Raw genomic sequence first — 9,458 nt, forward strand, 5'->3', positions numbered from 1 at the left:
CGTCCTCTTGTCCAATAGAAATCCATGAAGCACCTGTAAAAAGAATATGTATGTATCCACCTATTTCCAGTGTATGCGTCCAGGGGTTAAAAAACACAAACTGCATCAAGCTGCTCCACCGGACGTATACATATGGATCCCCTTTTCCTAAATGCTGAGCGCCCTCATGACTTCTGTCACTGGAGACCTGCTAGCCAATTAGGGAGCACCACGTCATAGCGTTCTCCTGATTGATTGTGCTCTTCTGGTCTGACAATACAGCACAGCCCATAGGCTATAATGGGGGAAACATGATTAGGCCACGCCCCCTGAAAAGCACCAGGGCCCTGCCATGCTCTCTACTGCCCTGATTTAACTTCTTAAGAAGACATTACCCAAGACTCATCAAAGCTCAGTGTGCATGTGCGGCAAGAAGTCAGGAGGGCACATACTATACATCAGGAATTATACTCGGGCTCGAAGAGGTGCTCTGAATTGTTAAATTGTAACTGTAATGCAAGTACAGAAGGAACCTACTGCCCTACCACTTGTAAATAGGTCCCTATTTCATACATAACAAATAGTAGCTTTAGTGTAACCTGGTAAATGTAAAGTAACAGCAATGTGCTCAGTAGTTGATATTTGGAATATGTGGTAAGAGCAGTAATTAAATTAAATTTGAGAGCTTTCAGTCTGTAACTAAAATACAGTCAGAACATTCAAATTTAAACCAAACAAAACAGGACAAAATTGCATGGCTGCATATTTAAGTGGATATATGGCTGTCAAAATAATCCTACTGTATTGTATGTGACAATAGCATACAGAAAATCTATAAGCAAAACCTTCTGGAGCTAGAAAAAAAGAAAATAAAGTCCATCCCACTATTGGCATAGCTGCGTTAGGTGTTTTCCCAGAACTAAAATTAGTGTAAAGTTAGACTAAAATGAAAACTGATACCCACTGACTAAATCTTAACTAAAACAAAGCAAAAAGATTAAAACTAAATTTCAAATCCTTGTCAAAGGCCATTGGAATTAACACTTGAAGTAGAGTTTTAAATTAAATTATATGTTCTAGATATTTGCAGAAAATAAATATGATCTGCTGTGAAGGAAATAGGATTGTGTATTGCACTTGTTTGTTCTAACAAATGTAAGGCATTCATTTGCATATGATATATAGGAGTATTATGGTAAGTCAGACTCTGTATGTAATACATTCTCAACCTACTAAACTTAGATTTGCTAAACACATAGTTAAAGGTATACAAACTTCTCTCAGTAATTTTAGAGAACTGTTCTTCAACAAAACCCATTACAGTATCATTAAACTGTTCCGACTAAAACGTTGACTAAAATTATACTAAAATGAAAACTGAGATACACTTACTAAATCTTGACTAAAACAAAGCAAAAGAAAAAGAATACAATGTCACTATAAAAAAACAACTACAATTTTAATTAGCTAAATTGAAAATCCATGTCAAAAATAACACTGCATGATGATGATGATTTAGACCTAAAACCAAAACACAAGAGGTCTGTGCACAGCTCTAAAAATGATATAGAATTCTGTTATGGTGACTAGAGTAGGATCACTAGATAGTTCTTCCAGAAAGTTGTGAATGAAGTTTAGCCAATAGATCTTCCTGTGCACCGTATATGCAAATCAGAATCCCAAATCCTACCATGACAGACACCCAGCTTTTTATTTCTGCTATCCTAAATTACTAGAGAATATTAATTAGTCTCAATGGACTACTTATCCCACTAGGATGCCAGTACTTGATGATGAAACCTATCTGCTGTTAAGCTGGGTACACACTTGTCGAATCCTCGGCAGATCAGACTACAGATCAGACCGTTTATACAATCCTACTGCAGGCCTGATCACAGATTCTACATCCAATCCTCGCTACACACTTGTCCAATTTTAAGCAGACCAATCTGTGGGGCAGATGTTTTATGTACGTTAGCAGGGAAAGGGATACTACTGCACTAGCATATTATAGAAAAGTTCCAAATTAGAACAAAGGAAACCCCTAGTTATATTCTATATCAGATATTTGAATTATATAGGGGGTGCTGCCACTGAATATATTGTTGCCAATATATAGTTATGCACAAAAAGAAACAGAGAAGGATTGGACTTGAAGTGGAGCACTTAAACATTAAATTGATACATAAATTATAACTTTTATTAGAGTATATTTGTTAAAAAGACCAGGTCTTTTTAACAAATATACTCTAATAAAAGTTATAATTTATGTATCAATTTAATGTGCAAGTGCGCCACTTCAAGTCCAATCCTTCTCTGTTTCTTTTTGGGCAGATGTTTTAACCTGGAGAAGGCATAAGGAAGTGATAAACCAGTGATAAGTGCAAGGTGATAAATGCACCAGCCAATCAGCTCCAATATGTAAATTAACAGTTAGGAGTTGATTGGCTGGTGCGTTTATCATCTGGCACTTATCACTGGTTTATTACTTCCTTATGCCATCTCCAGGCATCATACATCTGTCACAGGGGGCAATTCAGAGTTGATCGCAACAGCAAATTTGTTAGCAGTTGGGCAAAACCATGTGCACTGCAGGGGGGGGGGGGGGGGGGGCAGATATAACATTTGCAGAGAGAGTTAGATTTGGGGTTGGGTGTGTTCAAATTTAAATTTAAATTGCAGTGTAAAAATAATGCAGCCAGTATTTACCTTGCACAGAAACAAAATAACCCACCCAAATCTAAATCTCTCTGCAAATGTTATATCTGCTCCCCCCTGGCGTGCACATGGTTTTGCCCAACTGCTAACAAATTTGCTGCTGCGATCAACTCTGAATTACCCCCCTGTGTCTGTTGAAACTTTCTGCTGAAAAAAATAATTCAGCTATGGGAGAAGGGGGATTTATTAATGAGGAATGCAATTTAATATAATAGTCAAAGGTGCGGGACAGCATTTTAATGTTCCTTTAAAAAAAAAAAGTGGGTTCCCCCGAAAGGCATAAACAGCTCTGGGCTCTTTGAGCCAGCACTAGTCCAAAATATATGAGGAATAAAACATGTAGTGGTCCCCCATATTTAATGATCCAGCACTGGGTTCCTCTAGCAGGCCACAGCCAGGGGACACACTTGTTGGGGTCACATGGCCAAACCATTCATCCCCCCTAACTAGTCAGCCAAGGCCAGGGATCCTGCAGAAGTGGGAAACCCCCAATAAAGGGGTACCCCCTCCCCAGGACACCCAAGGACAGGGTGCCAAGTTGATAGTCCAGTAGCAAAAACGAGTTTTATGGTAAGAACTTACCCTTGTTAAAACTCTTTCTGTGAGGTACACTGGGCTCCACAAGTCTGGACAATGGGGTGTAGAGTAGGATCTTGATCCGAGGCACCAACAGGCTGAAAGCTTTGACTGTTCCCAGAATGCACAGTGCCGCCTCCTATATCACCCCGCCTTCTAGCACAGGAGCTCAGTTTAGTTAACCAGCCCAATGCAGTAGCAGGAAAAGAGACGACAACGGTTAGTAGCCACATACACCACACTCTCACGGCAAGAGAAGTGTCAGCGGCTAATGCCATATCAACCCAAAGTAGCTAAGTGCGTCAGGGTGGGCGCCTTGTGGAGCCCAGTGTACCTCACAGAAACAGTTTTAAGAAGGGTAAGTTCTTACCATAAAACTCATTTTCTGCTGCGGGGTACACTGGGCTCCACAAGTCTGGACAATGGGGATGTCCTAAAGCAGTTCTTTATGGGAGGGGATGCACTGTAGCGGGCACAAGAACCCGGCGTCCAAAGGAAGCATCCTGGGAAGCGGCAGTATCGAAGGCATAGAACCTTATGAACGTGTTCCCTGAGGACCACGTAGCCACCTTGCACAATTGATCAAGGGTCGCACCACGTTGGGCCGCCCAAGAAGGTCCAACAGACCGAGTAGAATGGGCCGTAATGTGAACAGGAGCTGACAGACCAGCCTTCACATAAGCATGCGCAATCACCATTCTAATCCACCTGGCCAGGGTCTGCTTGTGAGCAGGCCAGCCACGTTTGTGAAATCCAAACAAAACAAAGAGAGAATCAGACTTTCGAATAGAAGCAGTTCTCTTCACATAGATACGGAGAGCCCGTACCACATCCAAAGACCGCTCTTTGGGAGACAAATCAGGAGAGACAAAAGCTGGAACCACAATCTCCTGTTTAAGGTGGAACGAAGAAACCACCTTAGGTAAATATCCGGGACGAGTCCTAAGAACCGCCCGGTCACGGTGAAAAATCAGACATGGGGAACTACAAGACAAGGCACCCAAATCCGACACTCTTCTAGCAGAGGCAATAGCCAGCAAGAACACCACCTTAAGGGAAAGCCACTTAAGGTCAGCTGAACCAAGAGGTTCAAATGGAGGCTCCTGCAACGCCTCCAAAACCACGGACAAGTCCCAAGGAGCCACAGGCGGGACATAGGGAGGTTGGATACGCAACACACCCTGAGTGAAAGTATGAACATCAGGTAAAGTCGCATTTTTTCTCTGAAACCACACCGACAAGGCAGAAATATGAACCTTGAAGGAGGCCAGACGCAGGCATAAATCTAGGCCCTGCTATAGAAAAGCCAAAGTTTGGCTGTACTAAACTTGGAAGCGTTATAATGGTTAGATGCGCACCAAACAAAGTAGGAATTCCAGACCCGATGGTAAATCCGAGCAGAGGCCGGTTTCCGGGCCCGCAACATAGTTTTAATGACCTCCTCAGAAAAACCCTTAGCTCTTAAGACGGAAGCTTCAAGAGCCACGCCGTCAAAGACAGCCGGGCTAGGTCCTGGTAGACACAGGGGCCCTGAACGAGGAGGTCTGGGCGTTGTGGAAATAGAAGTGGACGCTCTGACGATAGGCCTTGCAGGTCTGAGAACCAGTGCCGTCTGGGCCACGCCGGAGCTATGAGAAGCAGATTTAATTTTTCTTGCTTGAACTTCCGAGTTACCCTGGGCAGGAGTGACACCGGAGGGAACACGTACGGCAGCCGAAACCTCCACGGCACTGCCAGCGCAACTACGAATGCTGCTTGAGGATCCCTTGTCCTTGCTCCGAAGACCGGAACCTTGTGATTGTGTTGAGACGCCATCAGATCCACATCTTTCCACGAGGAGTTGAAACACTTCTGGATGGAGGCCCAACTCGCCGGCATGCACGTCCTGACGACTGAGAAAGTCTGCTTCCCAATTCAGGACTCCCGGAATGAATATTGCCGATATTGCCGGTAGATGGCGTTCTGCCCAACGTAGAATCCGTGAAGCTTCCTTCATTGCCAAACGGCTTTGAGTGCCGCCTTAATGATTTATGTAAGCCACTGTGGTGGCGTTGTCCGACTGTACTTGAACAGGACGGTTCTGAATCAGAAGCTGGGCTAGGTTAAACGCATTGAAGACCGCCCGCAATTCCAGAATGTTGATCGAGAGGAGAGATTCCTCCTTGGTCCACCGACACTGAAAGGAGTGCTGCTCCAGCACCGTGCCCCAACCTCTTAGACTGGCATCTGTCGTCAACAGGACCCAATTGGATATCCAGAAGGGACGGCCTCTGCACAATTGTTGGTCCTGGAGCCACCAGAGCAGCGACAGACGGACCTCCGGAGTCAAATAGATCATTTGAGACCTGATCCGGTGAGGCAGGCCGTCCCACTTGGCTAGAATCAGCTTCTGGAGGGGGCGAGAATGGAATTGAGCATACTCCACCATGTCGAATGCTGATACCATGAGGCCCAGCACCTGCATTACCGAATGTATCGACACTTGCAGATGAGAAAGGAAGCAACGAATCCTGTACTGAAGTTTCAGGACTTTCTCCTGAGACAAGAACAACCTCTGGTTGTGAGTGTCCAACAGCGCTCCCAGATGCACCATGCTCTGAGCAGGGACCAGGGAGGATTTCTTCCAGTTGATGAGCCACCCGTGGGCTTGTAGAAACCGGACCGTCATATCCAGATGACGCAGGAGAAGATCTGGGGAATTTGCCAGGATTAACTAGTCGTCCAGATACGGCAGTATCCTGACCCCTTGACGGCGGAGTACCACCGTCATCACCGCCATAACTTTGGTGAAAACTCGCAGAGCCGTTGTTAAACCAAAAGGTAACGCCCGAAACCGGTAATGGAGGTTGCCAATAGCAAACCTCAGGTATTGTTGATGTGACACTGCTGTAGGAATATGCAGGTAAGCATCCTGTATGTCCAGGGAGACCATGTAGTGCCCAGGTTCCAAGGCCAGAACTATAGAGCGAAGGGTTTCCATACGGAACTTGGAAACCTTCACAAACTTGTTCAGTGCATTGAGGTTGAGAATGGGCCGGGAGGACCCATTCGGTTTCGGGACTAGAAACAGCGGAGAATAGTACCCCCAGCCCCTCTGAGCAAGAGGCACCTGTACTACGACTCCTGTATCCAGGAGGGTCTGTACCACCGAATGCAGAGTGTTTGCCTTTGTCTGGTCTGACGGGACGTCTGTCTGGCAAAATCGATGAGGGGGGCGGTTTTTGAAGGCTATGGCGTAACCTCGAGTGACGACTTCCCGTACCTGTTAGGCGCCGAGGGTCCGCTCGTCAGTGCGGCCCGGCGCCTAGCAACCAGGGACGCCGCATGCGGACAGCCGCCGGCTCCCTAGCAACGCTAGACGCCGGGTGCACGGAGCCGCACAGACCCTAGCAACGGGGACGCCACTGTCGGACCGCGTTCCCCGTTGCTGGGTCTAAGTTAATCACCTCACTGGTTCCTGGCCGTGCAGCATGCAGCTGCACGGCATGTTGTAATTAGCCCTGTCTGGCTCCTGATTGGAGGGCTCCCATTTAAAGGGACTCTCAGGACTTCTCACAGACGCCGGTAATAGCTTCCTGTTTGCTGTGTCAGTTGCAGAGAGTTTTCCAGTCCTGTTCTATCCGGTCGTTCCTGTCCTCAGTGATTCAGTACTCGGAAGTTGTCATCTTTTCCTGGAGTCCAGACCGAGCACCTTTAACATCCTGTGGTGTTCGTGAGTCGCGGCGTAGCCGTGTGTTGCGGCTTGACCGCTTACTATTTATTATTTGGTTATATTGTGTTTCGGAGCTTTTGCGGAGGATTCCGCTCCCACGAATCCACTCTGGTATCCAGCGGTGCTGGATAGGAGTAACGGATTAGTGGATTTTTGGTTGTCCTTTTCCCTGGCGGTTTGTCCGCACATACTTCTGGTTTAAGTTAGTTAGCTTGTAGCCCCTGGCCTGGTTGCTTAGTCAGAGGGCCCCTTGTTATCACCCTGTCTCGGATTTCCCTTTGTCTCCCATTAAGACCTGAGGGGGCATCGGAGTTGGGCAGACATAATCCGCCCTTCAAACGCGGCTGCCATGGGCTCAAGCAACCATAGTCTCGCAGGGGATTTCTGATTACACGGGCGAGACAACGGAGTTAGGGCGCCAGGGGTTACTAGGCTTTCCCGCTCCCGTAACCAGCATTTCCTTCCAGTACTCTGGCCTCTGTCATAAGATCTCCTCTGGTCAGAAGTACTGGAATCATAACATTATTACCGGCCAGACCAAAACTTAAAATTAAACAGGGTTTGATTTTTTCCCTTATTCAGTTTAGAAGATTTGTCGGCCTCATGAATCCTAGAGATGAGCGCCTGAAATTTTTCGGGTTTTGTGTTTTGGTTTTGGGTTCGGTTCCGCGGCCGTGTTTTGGGTTCGAACGCGTTTTGGCAAAACCTCACCGAATTATTTTTGTCGGATTCGGGTGTGTTTTGGATTCGGGTGTTTTTTTCCAAAAACACTAAAAAACAGCTTAAATCATAGAATTTGGGGGTCATTTTGATCCCAAAGTATTATTAACCTCAAAAACCATAATTTACACTAATTTTCAGTCTATTCTGAATACCTCACACCTCACAATATTATTTTTAGTCCTAAAATTTGCACCGAGGTCGCTGTGTGAGTAAGATAAGCGACCCTAGTGGCCGACACAAACACCGGGCCCATCTAGGAGTGGCACTGCAGTGTCACGCAGGATGTCCCTTCCAAAAAACCCTCCCCAAACAGCACATGACGCAAAGAAAAAAAGAGGCGCAATGAGGTAGCTGTGTGAGTAAGATTAGCGACCCTAGTGGCCGACACAAACACCGGGCCCATCTAGGAGTGGCACTGCAGTGTCACGCAGGATGGCCCTTCCAAAAAACCCTCCCCAAACAGCACATGACGCAAAGAAAAAAAGAGGCGCAATGAGGTAGCTGACTGTGTGAGTAAGATTAGCGACCCTAGTGGCCGACACAAACACCGGGCCCATCTAGGAGTGGCACTGCAGTGTCACGCAGGATGGCCCTTCCAAAAAACCCTCCCCAAACAGCACATGACGCAAAGAAAAAAAGAGGCGCAATGAGGTAGCTGACTGTGTGAGTAAGATTAGCGACCCTAGTGGCCGACACAAACACCGGGCCCATCTAGGAGTGGCACTGCAGTGTCACGCAGGATGTCCCTTCCAAAAAACCCTCCCCAAACAGCACATGACGCAAAGAAAAAAAGAGGCGCAATGAGGTAGCTGTGTGAGTAAGATTAGCGACCCTAGTGGCCGACACAAACACCGGGCCCATCTAGGAGTGGCACTGCAGTGTCACGCAGGATGTCCCTTCCAAAAAACCCTCCCCAAACAGCACATGACGCAAAGAAAAAAAGAGGCGCAATGAGGTAGCTGACTGTGTGAGTAAGATTAGCGACCCTAGTGGCCGACACAAACACCGGGCCCATTTAGGAGTGGCACTGCAGTGTCACGCAGGATGTCCCTTCCAAAAAACCCTCCCCAATCAGCACATGATGCAAAGAAAAAGAAAAGAAAAAAGAGGTGCAAGATGGAATTATCCTTGGGCCCTCCCACCCACCCTTATGTTGTATAAACAAAACAGGACATGCACACTTTAACCAACCCATCATTTCAGTGACAGGGTCTGCCACACGACTGTGACTGATATGACGGGTTGGTTTGGACCCCCCCCAAAAAAGAAGCAATTAATCTCTCCTTGCACAAACTGGCTCTACAGAGGCAAGATGTCCACCTCATCTTCACCCTCCGATATATCACCGTGTACATCCCCCTCCTCACAGATTATCAATTCGTCCCCACTGGAATCCACCATCTCAGCTCCCTGTGTACTTTGTGGAGGCAATTGCTGCTGGTCAATGTCTCCGCGGAGGAATTGATTATAATTCATTTTAATGAACATCATCTTCTCCACATTTTCTGGATGTAACCTCGTACGCCGATTGCTGACAAGGTGAGCGGCGGCACTAAACACTCTTTCGGAGTACACACTTGTGGGAGGGCAACTTAGGTAGAATAAAGCCAGTTTGTGCAAGGGCCTCCAAATTGCCTCTTTTTCCTGCCAGTATAAGTACGGACTGTGTGACGTGCCTACTTGGATGCGGTCACTCATATAATCCTCCACCATTCTATCAATGTTGAGAGAATCATATGCAGTGACAGTA

This window comes from Pseudophryne corroboree, chromosome 6 (assembly GCF_028390025.1).
Source record: "Pseudophryne corroboree isolate aPseCor3 chromosome 6, aPseCor3.hap2, whole genome shotgun sequence".
Lineage (NCBI taxonomy): Eukaryota > Metazoa > Chordata > Amphibia > Anura > Myobatrachidae > Pseudophryne > Pseudophryne corroboree.